Below are 18993 nucleotides of genomic sequence, written 5' to 3' on the forward strand. Positions count from 1 at the left end.
ACTGGGCATGTTTAGCCTTGAGAAGAGAAGATTGAGAGGAGATACGATAGCGCTCTTCAAGCACTTGAAAGGTTGTCACAGAGAGGAAGGACAGGATCTCTTCTCGATCATCCCAGAATGCAGGACATGGAATAATGGCCTCAAGTTACAGGAAGCCAGAATCCAGCTGAACATCAGGAAAAACCTCCTGACTGTTAGAGCAATATGACAATGGAACCAATTACATAGGGAGGTGGTGGGCTCTCCCATGCTAGAGGCATTCAAGACAAGGCTGGACAGCCATCTGGCAGGGATGCTCTAACCTGGATTCCTGCATTGAGCAGGGGGTTGGGCTCGGTGGTCTTGTTGGCCCCTTGCAACCCTATCATTCTATGATTCTATGATTGCAGTTCCAATCATGCATTTTCCTCAGCTACAAACTTGGTAGATGGCAAGTCATTATCTCTAGGCCTCAACATCTCATTTGCAATATGGAAATACTGATTTATCTTTCAAGGTTGTTGTAGGGATTACTGGGATAATATATGTACAGGGCTTTAAACTACTGCTATGCCAAATCCTGCTGCCCTATTTTGGGGTATTTTTTCTCTCCTTGTGATAAAGGCATTGTTTTTTCTGCCTCTTTTGCAGGAAGGGGGACAATTTTCTCCTTCGGGAGGGGGACAGGGTTTCCACATACCTTTTTAAGTTTGGGAGGTGGATGAAGGATCTTCTTTCTTTCTTTTTTACTTGAAAAACATTCCCAGCATGAGACTGTTTACAGAGAGGCTTCTCTAGCCCAGCAGCACTTCTTGAACTCCCATGAGACCATGTAACCTCCCTCTCCTACAGGCATTCAGGAAAAACTCCCAGGTTGCAGAAGCTTTGCAAAGAGTCCCGGGCTGTTGCAAACAAGAGCAAATGGGACTTCTGGAGCCTTAGGGAAAAAAACTCTTTATCTTGCTTGCTCTGTGTTGTTGCAAGGAAGAAGATAATTTTTCTAAAGCTCTAAAAGCCTAGTTTGTTTTTGCTTTGCAGAGCTTCTGTAGCCCCGGAGCTATTCCTCAATACCTATAGGAGAGGGCGAGGTCATGACATCCCCTGGGAGTTCAGAAATAGCTACCAGGCTGGAGAAGCTTCTCTCTAAAGAGTCTGGGTATCTGCAAGTGTGTGTGGGGAGGCATATTTAAAGTTAAAAAAATACATAGAAGATCCTCACCTACACTTAAAAAGGTAAGCAGAAATCCTGTCCTCTTCCCCAAAGAGAAAGTTACTTGAAATTCTCGCCTACCCAGCCTCTTTCGCCAGAGTTTTTGTCCCGCCCGCCCTGGAAATACCAAACATTGAAGAATTGAAATCTTCAGCACAGCACTACTTTTAACACTTACAAACACCAATCCATCTCAAGGCTTATCCAATCCCTGATAATACTATCTTCCTTCACCATGGTCCAAATACTTTATCATCTTTGGTCTCTACATCTTTTTCAGATTTATTGGAAAAGAAAATCAGGAAAAGGATTTTAAACTAGTTTAGCAAAGAGACACTTCCGCTTGAGTTATCCTGCGCCTACTGACTCTTTGCAGATAGTCAACCCAGCTTCTGCCAGAATGCACATGAGAAATTGTCAGCTTATGAAATCTTCCTTGAAGAGTGTGATCCACTTGTCAACCTAGTGATTGTTTTAACATACTCGTCAGTAACTGTGCGACTTCATCCAGCAACTAGAAAGAAGCTCTCAGCTTCCAACAAAACTCACAGTTGCTCCCCATAGCTGGTTTACTTACAAGAGATTTATGCCTTACTCAAGCAGATCCCTCTCTAAAAACTTGAGTCACAGTCCAAACATCCCAAATACCATATTCTAAAATGAAGATTACCACCAACTCTTTAACAGGCATCTTAATCGAACTCCCATGGTTCTTTTGTACTCCCTCCTAGTAGGCAAATTAAGCCATCCAGAGGCTATAACTATGCTTCTTCCTCTAGGTAGCTACTCTGAAGTTCTTCTTCCAAAGCCTTATACACACACACACACACACACACATATACATTACATATACTACACATACACTCACACACCTGACCCTTGGCTTTCCCAACATAATGAATCTTGAAAAAGATAAACCATAATGCAGCTCTAGCCTTCAAACAACACAATTCTTAAGCAACATACCATGTGCGTGCGCGCATACATGCGTGCTCACGCACGCACACGTACACACACTCACACACTAAAGTAATGAACAAAGCTTGGCTCATCTCTGTATGATTTGTTATTTCTTTTCTAATATATGTTAGCTTCCATTTATATTCAATGAAATCTTGCCATTAAGGTGTAAGAATCATTATAAAAAGGAGCAATGAGGTGGAAAGCTGCATTTTAAAGTTATACTGTATAGGAGTGGGGAGTGGGGAGATGTGTGTGTGTGGATGTGTATTAAGGTCCTGGTATATTTCAAAGAGCTAGGAACTGTCATAACCTGTGAATCCATGTATCTTACAATGAATTTAATTTAATCCTTAAAAATAACTTGACTGGAAAGCATAGTTCAAAGGGCTATATTGTACACTGTATTTCATTTACAATAAATTAAATAAAATGACTCGCAGTAGAACTATAATCTCTCCACATGCACTGCTGTGGGGTCATGATTTCATATGCTATTTCCATAGCTAGTAGTGAATACAATTCTGGAGTTGTCAAAAATGTTTTGGATTGACTTGAAATACATATAATCTCCTTGGCAAATATTTTACGACCCTGTTACAACTGTTCTTTTGGTTTCTTTTTCACTCAGGCAGAAGCAGGCAAAGGAAAACTTTCCATAATATCAAAAGTAGCCATTCCAGAATGTATTATAATATATATTTTAAAATAATTGGAACAGTAAATCCAGCATACTTCTTTTTCTGGTCTTTTAATTAAATGTTTGCAATAGTGTTGGTAGGTGTGGGGATTAGACATGTTTTCAGGGGACAGGTCTATCAATAACTATTAATCAGGATAGCTAAACAGAACATCCATGTGCAAAAGCAACATATCTCTGAGTAACAGTTGTCCTGTTGAATGCTTCTTGAAAGCATCTATCCAGCCACTGTTAGAAATAGGATGCTAGCAGTGAAGGCTGGTGGCTCCAATATCAGTGGGGTGGTGAATCCACTCCGGGTTTCAGTCAGAACTCTAAAGGAGCTATCCAAGGTGCGACTGGTTCTGAATGAAACCTGGAGTGGATTCACAGCCACTCTGACATAGAAGCCACCAGCCTCCACTGGATGCTGGACTAGATAGATCATTCATCTCAGTGCCAGCTCTGGGGGTTGGGGGGGAGGGGGCTTAGGCAAGGGCAAGTGAGTGGGCAGCGCTGGCTGCACACAGAGAGTGTCCAAAGAGAGGGCTGAAGAGATGATGCCAAAGGTACCCAATGATATTCAGAATAATGCCCCAAGGTCCCATAAAAACCCGGAGGAGGGCTGCATATTATCATCTAAAGTGGGGGCAGCAAGATGTCAAGGAGCTGGAGGAAATGGTTTGAAGGGAGCTGTTAACCCAGCAAAGGTCTGGGAGGGGACTGAGGGCTTATATGCATGTTGTCAACCACCCCTCTTGGTGGTTCAGCACTTGAAACTGGGTCTACTTCTTCACTGTGTTCAGCTGGGACTATTCTTTCTTCCTGAGTAGATCCTCCCTCCTAAGTACATCCTGGGTGAAAGGGTCTTCTGGGCACCCTAACAACAACTCTTCCTACCAGTTTTGCCACCTGTACTCTGGAGAGCTGTGGTATGAGGGAGGAGATTCGGAAACCAAAGCAGGGCTCAGGATGGGGTTGAAGGGATTCTTCAGGACTCCAGGCAAGGCATCCCTGTGACAGGATTCCTCAGGCTGCCCCACATCTTTGGTGGCAGTGTGTCGAGTGCCAAGCCTCTGCTTATCTTTGTAGTCCCACAATGAAAACAATCTGAGCCAGATCAGTCGCGCTTTAGGTACAGATGTAATCCACATACAGCAACACCAAGATAAGTTCTCTGGTCAGCTTTGCATAATACTACTTAGACTACAAGAAGCTACTTTTGATGAATACACTATGTCAGGAAGTTGCAATGAAAACTGGTGCCAGTTGACAGTATGAAACCCGAGTCCCATTCTTGGGGAGGGTCTTCCCCTAAGGACGTCTTTGAAAAGCCAGTCTTTTAGAATGCCTCACATCCCAAAGTTACTCTTCCCTTCTCACCCAACATCTGATTCTTGGGACCATCGCTCCCAACACCTCCCCCACCATAAGATCCTGCATTCCCATGAATGGAGAGGTCTCTGGCTGGCTTTGATCCAACTGATTAGCCAGCATCTGGAAAGACTCCTCTCTGCCACTGCTACCCTGCACTATCTCCAAAGACCTTGGTAGCTCCACAACCCCTTCCCCTTCTTCTTCATCTGACGCTGAATCTGTTCCCACAGCTTTTTGGATTGCTCCTGCAAAAATGTTGGGCCAATTCTTACACAGTGGGGTTTGCTGTGGAACCTCCTCCTCCTCCGAAGAGGCCTCCCCTGAGCTCAGGTCAGCTAGAAGCCTGACATAACATATAAGTCCAGAATCTAAAATTACCTAACTACATCGTTTACTTTTACCATTTCTCTCTTTCACAAACTAATAGTTTTTGTTGGCCCAAGAAATGGTCTTAGCAACATTTTAGGGAGGATTTAAGTTATTTTTATCTAGTAAGTAGAAAAGGATGAGAGAAACAGCCATTTTAAAGTTAGCCATCATCATTCAAAGATAAAGGGAGCAAGAAGAGATGTTGCAAAATTGTGATGTTGCTCTGAGTAGGATACTCTCAGACTGAGACCCAGATAGACTTCTACCTGTACCTGACATGGCCCATACGCATGTTGGGAAGTAAGAACATCACTCCTCTTCCCACCAATATGGCACATACTTGCCCACCTCCAACATCCCCAGATATCCACATGAATCTGTAATATTCTAGCAGTCTACTCAGATAAAATCCAATATTTGCAGGCCCAGAATGCACAGCTGATTTCCCAAATAAAATCCAGGAATAATGCAATCTGGACTTACACATATTGAATTTACACACGTATTCAAATGTTACAGCCCCATGTGATGTCCAAAGATATTGAAGGCTGACCAGATGTGGTGGATATGAGAGAGGAAAGGTGTGCTCTTCCTCCCCACAAAGTGTATAAGTTGGACAGGGACCAGATATCATCCAATCTGGTCCTGAAGGTTACCATAAAGAACAGAGTGAGAAATTATGTTGATGCAATAGAGCAGGAAACACAAATTCCTCCACATCTTTGAAATGCCCAAAATATATCTTCTGCATCTCCCTCTGATGATGCACAAGCTATGAAGAATTATTCTAGATATTATGATGATATGGAGGATCATGAAGCATGAGGTGAATGAGCTTCCTGCTTTGCACTGGTGTAATGTCTGAAGCCACTCTGAGAAAGGGGAAGTGGTTATCAGTGATGGCATGTATATTCACAGGAACACTGCAGAGGGGACAGAAGAAATCATGGTAGCAAGATAGGACTTCTTCATTAATACTCCTGCAGTCCAAAATAATGAAGAGTCTGTTCTCTAACTGGCCCAAGTGGTTTAAGCACATACTCAAAAATCACTTCATCAGCTAACCCCCCACCGCCAGTAAAACAACAACACTGCAGTGAATACCATGCCAGAGTTTTCCAATATTCTTTAGGATCAAGCCCTAATTTCGCTGGCAGTTGTCTCTACGCATACCAATTTGAATTACTCAGAGGCCTTCAGATCCTGCTATTCCAACTAACAAGTGTCTGGAGATCTTCAAATCTCCAAAAGCTTCCACAGAAATGCACTTCTGATATTAAGAGTACAAGTAAAGAGAAGCACTGGGACTTACTGCTGAGGTCCCTGTAGATCAATCTTCCACTCCCAAACAAAACACAGTGAGAAAGACAGGGATGAACTTGTTACAGTGACAGACATCAGAGAATTGTTGTCTGAAATGAAAATCAGTGAAACTATGATGAAAGCCTTGTTCAAGGAATTAAAGACATATGCAGACAATTCTTTCTTTTCTTTTTGCTTTCATGGCATCACTGAAATCCAGACTGGACAAAATGAGCATTTAGTTACAGCAACTAATAAAAGAAGCTTTGAAGTTAAAATTGAATGGTTTGGGGCCAAATTCCACCCAGTCATTTCTCACAAAGAGCAATAACTTTCTCCACCAGTATTCTCAATAACTCCCACATAGGTTAGAAAGAAACTGGTGCATGGAAGTAAAAGAGAAATAGTACAAGACACAGGGGATGACCAAATAAGGTAAATAAGTGGAATAAAAAGAATTTTTACAACAAAAAGAAATCACTACAATAAACAGAACAGCATGCAGGATGTAAACATTTTGTGTGCACAGTATTAGTACATAAATTTTCTTAACCTTCAGTTTCAAGACTCAATCATTTTTACTAGCTCAGGCTGCAGCAGAAAACAGATGGTGCTACAAGCACTGAGAAATTAAGAAATAATTTCTTAACATTTATTTCAATACTCAGAAAAGATAGCTGAGTTTGAAATAATGTTTGTTGCTTTGACAAAATGTTTGTTTCACGTATAAAGCAATAAAGGATCAGTGAATAAGAGAAATTCTTGCTACTGCTACAGCTCTTTTTCAACACTGTGGCAGTATGAAATACCTGAAGAACTGGGGGCGGAGTATCTGCGTAGGTGAAAATAAATTATTCAGTTTCTCATATAGCCTTTTAGCACTTTGACTACTGAATATAAACTCTTCTACATTAACATTTCAATGTTGAAGGGTAAAAAAAAGGTTCCATATATATCCACAGCTGCTATGATTTAGTTACTGAGGCTGCAATCCTATACACACACGGTGAAATCCTTATCCTCAGATGATAACAATGGCTTCTGTCAGTGAGACAGGAAGGATTGTGGTGACCCTCGGGAACAGATTAGAGGGTGTGTGTGGAGAGAACAGGGTGGAGGAAAGGAAGAGAAAGCAGAGGTCTGCTCATGCAACGTTGGATGCAACCCTTTCCTGGGAGTAAACCCTATTGAACTCCATGGGGCTTACTTCTGAGAAGATGTCTATAGGATTGTCCTGAAAGGCTGTGCCAGATCGTGGTTTAATATCCGCTCTGTAAGCCACAACTAAACTGCAGTTCCAAGTCCAGCCACCACAGAAAACTCTGGTTTAACAAGACAGGATAAAAGTGCTGAAGGTGGGAATGCAAGAGGAGGAGTTGGCGGAGAGGAAGGAAGTGTGCAGGCACATGGCTTGTTGTTCATAGTCCTTTCAAGCATGGTTTATTGGACCAATATTATTACATCTGAACCAGGCGCTAACCTATTGGCCTCAGCTGAGAGTATACCCTAAAACAGAGGTGAACAGATTTTAGGCTTGCTGGATCTACTTTGTCCTTTTATTGAACCCCAAGATCCATCAACCAGAGGCAGGTGAAAAAGGCATACACTTAGAATTCTGAGACCAAGAATTTATTCTGAGGTACAGAAGAACTGAAAGGAGCTCATACTCTTTCCACATAAAAATCCACTACTAGTTACCCTGAGCTTTCTTCATTGCAGCAATATAATTTAGAGCAGGAGGGGAGTCATTTTGTTGCTAATCAACTGAAATCCTTTACGATCTGCTGAATATCACCCAGAGATCTACCAGTCGATCTAGATCTACCTTCCGCCCACCTTGCCCTAGAAGACACCTAAAATTCTCCTTTGGCTACACATTGTGGGGGAAGAGTAATATGAATGGATAAGCTGTTTGTCAGGAAAGCTTATCCACCATTACTCATCTTCTATAGAATCCCCGGGTTCCCTGAGCCACAGCTACTCTATATGCGACATACAAACCCAAATTTAATTATACCCTTCTTTCCAATATTTCAGTAAAGAGTACCTTTCCACTCGCAACAGCAAGTAAGTGAAAGGAAAACACAACTTTTCTCTCTGGCTGATTTTAATATGCTCTCATAAGCAAGCCTATACTTTATATTCACCTTGCAATATGTTGAGAGAAAAGCTAATTTTTTAACCCACTGGAGCTGGATAGTATCATTTTAATAGCTGCTGTGCCTCATTACATTTAATTTGAGTGAAAAAAATAAATTGCATTCTTTGGTAAGAATTGTACTACAAATATAACAAAATACTATTCAGATGCTTACACATGGTATTCTAACCAACCTCTGGAAAATATATGTCAGTAACACCATAGCATAAAATAAAAAAACAAGGTCAAGAAAGACCAACAGAATTTCTGTTCACCTTTCAAGGCAAAAAAGATCTGATAAAATTGTCATAAGTATCTACTCAAATCTTATATATTCCATCATTATGGATTCAGTGTGACCCTCTGCCCACATTAGCAACTCTTTCACCAACTTGTTCAAGGATGAAGATTTGGTATCTCCTTGTTTGTTAACATATGCATTGACCATTGTATTGTCTGTTCTGACTGTCACAACAGAGTGGAAGGGGGCCCAAAAAACCTGCTCTCAGTTCCAACCAACTTATGCTGCAATGTCTCTCTGAGTCCCCTGAGTGGCCTAGTTGTCCAAGTGTGCTCCCCACCCAAACAGGCTGGCACCTATGGTGAGGATCCTCCTGGATGGCACCTCCAGAGAGCATCCTGCTTCCAGTCTCCTGACCTCCCTCCACCAGAGCAATGTCTTTTTCAACCGGGAGGATATTCTCACCAATAGATGTAATTGGTTCAATATCTGACCCTGGAACAGCAGTACACAGCATTGTAGTAGCGCGGTGTGAAGGCATGCCCAGGGCACCAGCTGCTGATATGACATCATGACTCCCAGGGGTCAAGTCAGCTCCATGAGGTCCATTCACTTCGATAGAAGCAGCTTAGACAGCAGAGTTTGGATCTTTATGCAGCATTCCACTGTGACGAATATCCTGTATCCTGCAGTATCAAGGATCACCCGCAGATGGACAATCCATTGCATAGGGACCAGATGGCTCTTCTCCATGTACAATATAAGTTTGTGGGTCTGTAGACAAGACAGCATGGTCTGGATGTCCTGCAGGCTCTTCTGGTGTGATGGTGACAAAATCAGAAGGTGCAGCTGTATTCCGTTTCCTCAGATGTGCAACGAGTGCCACCAGAATCTTGGTGAACAGTCAAGGAGCCAAGGAGAGGCCAAAGGGTAGCAGTTTGTACTGAAAGTGTCTGTTGTCATAACAGAATCTCAAGTAGCAACTGTTGGAGTCTCTCATGGAGACATATAGATAAGCCTCTGAGAGATCTATGGATGCCAGAAACTGTCCTTTGGATATGGCTTCAATTATCGATCTGAGAACCTCCATCTTGAAATGTCTCTTGGACATTCATTTGTTGAGCTACTTTAGATCCAAAATGACTCAAATATCCCCATTTTTCTTGGGAACCAGGAACAAAATTGAATAAACTCCAGAGTAGACATCTGTCACTGGTACTGGCTCTATTGCCCTTATTGTTAGCAGATGATCTATTGCCTTTATGAAGTTTCTGTGCCTCTCTGGATTCCTGGATCTTGGAGAGGCTATAAATTTGTCCCTAGGGTAAGTCACCAATTCCAGGGCATATCCCCTTGAGACGGTTACTCTTACCCACAGATATGAGGTGGTTGAATCCCACATCTGTGAGAAGTGCATCAGTCGCCCCCCCCTATCTGAAGCTGAGTGGGGGTCCCTTTGGGGTCAAGCCAACTAATGTTTCTTCCTTGCAGATTGAAGAAGAGCAGTTGGAGGGGGACTAGAGCTCTTCCCTGGTGGCTTTGAGTAACAGTCCCATCTGGATTTAAATCCTCCTGAGGATCAGGCCCTGGAATTGTTCTTATTGGAGTGAAAGGAATGCTGCTGCCTTAGGTTGCGTTCTTCCTTCTGGTCAATGGGTGTGCTTTTTTCTTGTCCTTGGTTTCCACTAAAACAGCGTCCAACAGTGACACAGGCAAATGTTTCTCCTTGCCAGCATGATTGAAGCCAAAGCCCTGGCACTGAAATGGAAGGCATCCGAAGAAGGCTCTGCCAATAAGGCTGCTGTAGATTCTGCCAGTAAGGCTTTTTTTTTAAACCATCCTTCAGTGGCTTGGGGGTAGTGTCAGCACCTGTCAGGTCCTCTGTCCAATGACATACAGCTCTGGGGGAAAAAGGAGTTCATAGCCAAAGCTTAGAACACTGCAGTTGATACTTCAAAATCCTTACGAAGCACAACCCAACATGTTTGTCACACAGACCCTTTGGTCCCTTTCACCTTCTGTAGGGATAACTGCAGTAGAAGTGAGTGCTGCAAATGGAGCATGAACACTAGGCACTTTAAGTAACGCCACAGCTTTACTTTGGAGGAAATGAAGTTTGTTGGATAGTTTATGAACCGATTTTGGCTTCTGACTTCCGTGCTTCCTTAAAGGATTCTGGAAAAGGGATACACATGGGTTGGGCAGGCTTCCAAGGGAAGGCTGACTTTTCCCCTTTTTGCCCTTAGTTGCCTGCTGCTTCCTGTGGCTCCAGAACTTCCCCAGAAAGCTGAAGCCTAAAGGACAGTTTTGCCAAGAATGCCAGGAAAAGATCTGGAGAAAAATGCCTGACCTGGGTAGTGGATGCTTCAACCTCCTCCTCAGAAAGTTCCCCCTCTTCTATATCACTTGCATCTTAAGGGAATTCAGGTTCTCCTAGGACCACCTTGGATTTGTTTCCCCCTTTCCCCTGCCCAAAGCACTGGAGGAGCTAAAGGACCTTGAGAAGAGGTCCTAGAGAACAGCCTTGAGAAGAGAAGACTGAGGGGAGCTACGATAGCGCTCTTCAAGTACTTGAAAGGTTGTCACAGAGAGGAAGGACAGGAGCTCTTCTCGATCATCCCAGAATGCAGGGCACGGAATAATGGGCTCAAGTTACAGGAAGCCAGATTCCGGCTGAACATCAGGAAAAACTTCCTGACTGTTAGAAAAATACGACAATTACCTAGGGAGGTAGTGGGCTCTCCCACACTAGAGGCATTCAAGATGAGGCTGGACAGCCATCTGTTGGGGATGCTCTGACTTGGATTCCTGCACTGAGCAGGGGGTTGGACTTGATGGTCTTTTAGGCCCCTTCCAACCCTACTATTCTATGATTCTATAAATCTATGACTTTTTCCCTTGCTTGCTGGATTTTCTGGATGAGCAGACTGACAAGGAAGGATTCCCTGAGGGCACTGAGGGAAGCACCAACGGTTGAGACTCCTCTGAAGACCTAGAACAGGATCCCCTTCCAACCCTAGTATTCTATGATTCTATGATTTTTCCTAAGTCTGCAGCCCTTCTTCTGTTTATGAGCAGATCTGCCTCTTGACCAGTGGCTTTTCTTCCTTTTGCCCCCTTCTTTCCTTGGGGTTGATAGAGAAATGGCTCTAGACTCCTCCTGAGAATCTTCTTTGCCTCTATCAGGCAGGGCCCTAGTAACCTGTACAGACACCAAGTCTTGGATCCAAGAGGTGAACGATGACATTGCTCCATCTCCAGACAGATCTGGCATGGGTGGGGAAGAGGACTCACATCTGTGCCTTGGCTCTGGTCTGGTTTCAGCACCAGGTCCACACCGCAATCGGTACGTCTGAGGCCTCAGAGTCCATGTGGCCCTCCACACGCCTCGCCACCATAGCAGATTCTGCTGGTGGCGGTAATCAGGAGCACTGTCTCCACTCCCTACTCTATGGAAAGGGGAGGGAGTTTGTGTTGTGAGTGTGACATAGTCTATTCTTGCCAGTCACTTCAGTTCCTCTCTGTCCAGCACCTGAGCGGAAAGGCCAGGGGTGGAAAACATCTGCCGTCTTGTTCTCAGGCAATCAGCTGTGGGTAGCCCACCCATAGGGGGTGATGGCCAACTCTCAGCCCCTAGTCACTGACTAGGATGTGTCAGGTGGAATGGGGGTGGGGGGGAGAGAAACAGAGAAAAGGAAAAAACAAAAGAACAAAGAGACAAAAAGAACCTAGTAAGCAACAGCAGATGTGCTTTTAAGACCACTAGCTCACCTGAGCACATAGTTCGTTTATGCAGGACCAGTCAGGATGAAGGTGACTTCCCAAGGTGAAGCAGTGCCCTCCCTGAGTCTCTGGAGAACAATAGTTTCCCTTTTTATAAGGATCTTGCTATTGATTTTTAATATCTATACAAACAAACTGAGACTCTGACTGTGCCTCTTTAGACCACAGACCCATTTACAAGACAAAACCATCTTCTATGTTGTAGTTATTATCATGACAGGACTGCAAAAGCATACTTATAGTTGTGTACATCCATCTTTAAAAATGAACATTTATATCCTTATACCAAAACAGAGTCCAATTTCAATCATAAAAAACAGAAGCAAAGTTCTTTCCCCAAAATTAATGGAGTTGCTTTGCAAACACATTCCTGATAAAATTTAATTGTGGGTCATGGATACCGTGACCTAGCAATTCCTATGTTTAATCAAATTATGTTTTGATTTTACATTTTCTACAGGATGTATTACGTTTCTACATGAAAATTAATTTTAAAAAGCAATGAGAGGAAATTTAATCGATGACATTTAAGACATATATGAAAAAAAATCCTGATTGGATGAAAGCATTAACAAACTTTGGCAAGAAAAATAATCTAACGAACTGGTTTTGTAAGCCATAGATGTCAAAGATCAGACATCTTTCTTCTACTACTTAAATGCAGTTTGCATTGATTCTTTGACTCTCTATTTTTCATTTCCCTCTACCCCTTACAGTAAACCTGGCAGCTCCCTAATTGGATTTAAATTTTAAAACATGTAGCTAGTACACTAAAATTTAAATGTTGGTATCTCAATAATTTCTTTTCTCAGATGGATATGTGAATGAGAGAGGGAGATGCTGTGGTCTGGTGGTAAATATAATATATTCAGTAAGTCTACAGTGATACCCCTTCATGGATCACTGCCTTGTTGTGGCGAAGGGGCTTGCGTAACTCAGTGAAGACATAAGCTATGCCGTGCAGGGCCACTCAAGATGGACAGGTCATGGTGGAGTGTTCTGAAAAATGTGGTCCACTGGAGAAGGAAATGGCAACCCACTCCAGTATTCTTGCCAAGAAAACCCCATGGAACATATCACAAGGCTAAAAGAGATGACGCCGGAAGATGAGCCCCTCAGGTTGGAAGGTGTCCAATATACTACTGAGGAAGAGCAGAGGGTATTTCCAAGTAGCGCCAGAAAGAGAGAAGCAGCTGGGCCAAACCCGAAAGGACACTCAGCTGTGGATGTGTCTGGTGGCGAAAAGAAAATCCGATGCTGTAAAGAACAATATTGTTTAGGAACCTGGAATGTAAGGTCAATGAATCAAGGTAAGCTGGAGGTGGTCAAACATGAGATGGCAAGACTGAACATCGACATCTTGGGAATCAGTGAACTAAAATGGACAAGAATGGGCAAATTTAATTCAGGTGACCATCATATCTACTACTGTGGGCAAGAATCCCTTAGAAGAAATGGAGTAGCACTCATAGTCAACAAAAGGGTGGGAAAAGCAGTACTGGGGTACACTCTCAAAAACGACAGAATGATCTCAGTACGAATCCAAGGCAAACCATTCAACACCACAGTAATTCAAGTCTATGCCCCAACCACTGAGGCCGAAGAAGCTGAGGTTGATCGGTTCTATGAAGACCTACAACACCTTCTAGAACTAACACCAAAAAAAGATGTCCTTTTCATCATAGGGGATTGGAATGCTAAAGTAGGAAGTCAAGAAATCACCGGGATAACAGGCAAGCATGGCCTTGGTGTACAAAATGAAGCAGGACAAAGGCTAAGAGTTTTGCCAAGAGAACACGCTGATCATAGCAAACACTCTTTTCCAACAGCACAAGAGGCGACTCTACACATGGACATCACCAGATGGTCAATATCGAAATCAGATTGATTATGTCCTTTGCAGCCAAAGATGGAGAAGCTCTATACAGTCAGTAAAAACAAGACCTGGAGCTGACTGTGGTTCAGATCATGATGTTCTTATCGCAAAATTTCGGCTTAAATTGAAGAACGTAGGGAAAACCACTAAACCATTCAGGTATGACCTAAATCATATCCCTTATGAATATACAGTGGAGCTGAGGAATAGATTAGACGTGATCGACAGAGTACCTGAGGAACTATGGACGGAGGTCCGTAACATTGTTCAGGAGGCAGCAACTAAATCCATCCCAAAGAAAAAGAAATGCCAGAAAGCAAAATGGCTGTCTGATGAGGCTTTACAAGTAGCTGAGGAAAGAAGGGAAGCAAAAAGCAAGGGAGAAAGGGGAAGATATATCCCACTGAATGCAGAGTTCCAGAGAACAGCAAGGAGAGACAAGAAGGCCTTCTTAAATGAACAGTGCAAAGAAATCGAGGAAAACAACAGAATGGGAAAGACTAGAGATCTTTTCAAGAAAATCAGAGATCTCAAGGGAACGTTTTGTGCAAAGACGGGCATGATAAAGGACAAAGAAGGCAGGGACCTAACAGAAGCAGATGAGATTAAGAAGAGGTGGAAAGAATATACAGAAGAACTATACAGGAAAGATCTGAATGTCCCTTGTAGCCATGATAGTGCGGTCACTGAACTTGGGCCCGACATCCTAGAGAGTGAAGTCAAGTTGGCCTTAGGAAGCCTTACTAACAACAAAGCTAGCGGAGATGACAGTCTTCCAGCTGAGCTATTTAAAATCCTAAAAGATGATGCTGTTAAAGTGCTGCACTCAATATGCCAACAAATTTGGAACACTCAACAGTGGCCACAAGACTGGAAAAGGTCAGTTTACATTCCAATTCCAAAAAAGGGCAATGCCAAAGGGTGTTCAAACTACTGTACAATTGCACTCATTTCACATGCCAGCAAGGTGATGCTCAAAATCCTACAAGCTAGGCTTCAGCAGTATGTGAACTGAGAACTATCAGAAGTACAAGCTGGGTTTCGAAGAAGCAGAGGAACTAGAAATCAAGTCGCCAACATTCTCTGGATCATGGAAAAAGGAAGAGAATTCCAGAAAAACGTCTATTTCTGCTTCATTGACTATGCTAAAGCCTTTGATTGTGTGGATCACAACAAACTGTGGCAAATTCTTAATGCGAAGAGAAAAGTTACTGGAAAAGACCCTGATGCTGGAAAAGATTGAAAAGGAGAAGGGGACGGCAGAGGATGAGATGGCTAGATAGCATCACCGATGCAATGAATATGAACTTGAGCACACTCTGGGAGAGAGCAGAGGACACGAAGGCCTGGCGTGCTATAGTCCATGGGGTCATGAAGAGTCGGACACGACTTAATGACTGAACAACAACAACAGTGATATCATATGGTTAAAAAAAAAAAATCAGTTTTATTCCTTTATATCAGCTGCTATCAGACAGTTATGCTGAGTCACTGATATACAATGGTTCTATAAGAAGCACACAACCAGGAACCGGGTCTGATTTAGTTAACGCAACCTGCTGACACAACATCTAAACTATGGGTGATATGCAATTACCAGCTTTTGCCAATGGAATGGCCTGCACATTCCCCCTCCCCCCTGCAGTTCCCTCCTGCAGCCTCAAAATCTGCTCCACCACCCTCAAAGACAGCTTCTCCACATATCCTGAAAAGATCAGGGCAATCTCCTCTGGCGTAGGGACAGACAATTCTGTGAATTTTGGTTTCGCTCAGTTTCTCATTTTTCAGTTCATTTCATCTCGTTTCTGCATCAGTGTGCGATTTTTAAAAAAAGAACTTTGCACAAAAGTTCAAATGCACTTTCATGTACATTTCTCCTAGCGTACATATTCTCTTAACATACATCCAACGTCATTGAATCCCCACCGAAGCGCCATCTGGAATTCCTCCAGCCAGCTCCTCGGGGAGCCTGCTTGACTCCATGGAGGATTTGCCCAGGCTCCAAGGGAAATCCCAGGAGGAGCTCAGCCGGCTCCCAGGCTGAGGTTCCAGCTGGAGGAGCACTCCCCCAGCTGATGCCACAGTCAGGCAGCCAGCTGAACTCTACCCAGGCTTTCCCCAGCTAGAGAAAGCTTGGTGGAAGCAAAGCCCACTGAGGTACCGAGCAGCTGCCTGAGCCCTGAGCACCGGACTCGGATAGCACCTCAAAGCACCAGATGAGTGCACAGCGGCATCACTCCTCCTTCACCGTCCCCATGAGGGAAAAGCAAAGGAGGAGTGAAGCAAAGGAGGTATGGCTCAGTTACTCCCCCACCATTCTTCCTGCTACTGGGGCTTCAGGGAGGGGCCTCACTCGAGCCTGTCAAGTGAGGCCCCTGTCACAAATCCCTCGGCCCCCTCTGTCCTTAAGCACTCACACACACACAAATAGAGAGGCTTCAGTCTCACGCCTTTACTTCATTATTCACAGGTTCATTACAGATGCAAATCCTCCAAGACTCTCTGGCTACAAATGAATGCCTCCAGGGGATTCAAATGGGATCACCGAAAGTTGCCCGCAGTTTGAAAGGGAGGCTATCTGGCTAGGCTAACTTAGGGAGGGAGGTCCCGCCCCTCACGTGATGCTTCCCTGTGTAGCCTCTCACGCATCGCTAACCGGGTCAACCATCTGAGCTCCGCCCCTGATGTTTCCCTCTTTGCTCTGCGCCACCGCCTCGCGTCTCTTAGGTCACAATCCTCAAGCCCCTCCTCCTCCTGCTCGCAGCTTCTCACAGAGGGGGGCAAGGAGGAAGCTTCATGCCTGGCCATCTGGGAGGTGGTAACCTGAGAAGCACACCTACCCATATCTGAAGTGGCTTGTGAAAATGCCTCCCCCAGTTCTGGTTGCTCCTCTTCCGAATCTGAGCTGCTATCTCCCTGCACTCAGAATCAATCCTGACAGCCCCTCACCAGAGGTTCACTGTCTCTGAGCTAGAATCTTCTACCCCTATGAACGGCAGGGCTGTCGGATAAAAGGCCATAAGTAAGATAGTATGGGTCCACCTGTGCCTCCTAAGAACTACAGAAATGCAAGCCACAAGCTAGGCTTCAGTACCTTTATGACATCACCAACTGATATCCTATTCCCAATCCCTTTTTCCCAAACTGTTCATCATTCCACCCTCCAGTAATGATAAATATCTCAAAACTGCAACACCAAAAGATTATCCAGCAACCAAAGGCAACCAGCAACCAATGAATGTGTACAGAGGGAAAAAGGTATTTGAAGAGAATTCTCTGAGGTGGAAGGGAAGTCACAGGTGGAACAAGTCAAGTTGGTAATGCTCCACCCTATCCTGAGCTTCCCAGCAGCACTTCACCTCCTGTGGAGCCCCAGGGAAACTTGTGTGACACGGAAGTGTATGACCGCAACACAGTAAGAAATGAGTGTTGGTCAATATGCTGAACCGTGAGAAAGACTGAAAAGGACACACAACAACTCATGCCTAGAAGGACAGAAAGCAGTAATTTCCATACATACCAGACATGGGAGCCAAGGAGAAGAATAATGGTAGGCTGAAAGGTATAAGTGAAAGCCAGCACAACGTTACCAAGGTTTTCAGGCAAAGGAGGATTTGCCAATAGGTGCACACAAGCACACTAGTGGGTTGTGGAGCTGGTTTACAGTATCAATTTGCAGGAAGTAAAAATAGGTGCAATCCAGTATATATATATCCAGAGACACTTCCAGTATCAGAGGAAGTACTGTGTACACCAGGTGCTGGGGGACATGGGAGGGAGGGCTGTACTCATGTCCTACTTGTGGGTTTCCCGTGAGCAGCTGGTTGGCCACTGTGTAAATAGAATGCTGGAGTAGAAGGACCCTTGGTCTGATCCAGCACAGTTCTTCTCATGTTCTTCTGTACAACAGCAATTACAACTGGCAGAGTCTTCCAATATGCTGAGACACTGCCAAGCATGATGACACTCTGGACAGTATTCTTGACTCATGTTGTTTTAAGTATTCTTTTCAAGCAAATACTGAAATCTAACACAATTTCTCTACTACTTATATCCCTTGGTTTCATAAAATTATTGAATAATGCATATACTCCTAGAGGAGTAGTTAATCCTCCCAGCAACAATATTAGCAAGCTAAAATGAAGGTTTCACCACATTCTTGGAATCTTTCAGGTGCGATAATACATGATGTATGCCAACTCTTCTTATCTTCGTGTTCCAGGGAGGAATTGTGCAAGGTATTGCTAGAGCTGGTCTAGCAGAGTGCCTAAAAGACTGCACTAAGAATCAAGGTTCCTGGTTCAAATCTCAACTCTGCCATTAACTCAGCAGATAGCCTTAAGCAACTTACTCTCTCTCAGACTCTGTCTCCCAATCTGTAATATGAGGGATAATATTAACAGAGCTGTGAACACTTGAAAGTACTATACAAATTATTATTGTTGCTGCTACAGCTGCTGCTGCTACTACTATTGTATGGAACATGTAGGCTGCATGCTCTACTCATTTCCATATAATGGCTGCCTTGGAACAAGATGGTTGCAGGCAGACAATGCCTAAGTCTAACAATAATTACTAGGTTTACTAATGAGAAGGGAAGAGCAACGCAGAATCACGAAGCATTCCAAGAGGCTTGCAGCCAGGGAGGCGACCCCCTGGAAGGACCCACCTTGAGGGCGGGACTTGATAGCCCACTCGTGTTGCAAAGAGACATTCAGGGCAGGCAGTTTCATCACAATCTTCTTTCATAGTGTTATATCCTGGGATAACGACCTGTAGCTTATGTAGGACTGTATTATGCAAAGCTAGCTAGTGAAGTCTGCTCCTAATTACTACGGATTATGTCTGTAACCCAAGGCAATGCTCATCTGTCTGTAGTTTGCATAATAAAAGTGTTTGACTGGAAGACAAGGCCCTTTGAGGACAAAGGGAGCAAGAGGCTGGGCACAGGACAGTGCTCTGCAGTTGTTTTGGACTTCAACTCCTGTCAGCCCTGGGAAAGAATACAGCCTGGGAGAAAGAAAGGTGGAGCTAAGTCAGATAGGACAATGGGCTAGCGGTATATACCCAGCAACTC

General features: G+C 43.8%; 1 protein-coding gene across 3 annotated transcripts in view; it reads right to left on the reverse strand.

The window, feature by feature from the left end:
* The window catches only part of STPG2 (sperm tail PG-rich repeat containing 2), a 337064-nt gene that overhangs the window by 174999 nt on the left and 143072 nt on the right, over positions 1–18993 (reverse strand). Inside the window, exon 12 of one of the 3 annotated variants that reach the window (XR_014792012.1) lies at positions 5887–5986. The exons of the other annotated variants lie outside the window; for them this stretch is intronic. The gene's annotated coding sequence lies outside the window, so the exon portion shown is untranslated. The remainder of the gene's footprint in view (positions 1–5886; positions 5987–18993) is intronic. 3 annotated transcript variants of the gene reach the window in all.

This window comes from Heloderma suspectum, chromosome 5, assembly GCF_057233095.1.
Source record: "Heloderma suspectum isolate Gila_16-S chromosome 5, 16-S_ref, whole genome shotgun sequence".
In the NCBI taxonomy this organism is placed as follows: Eukaryota; Metazoa; Chordata; class Lepidosauria; order Squamata; family Helodermatidae; genus Heloderma; species Heloderma suspectum.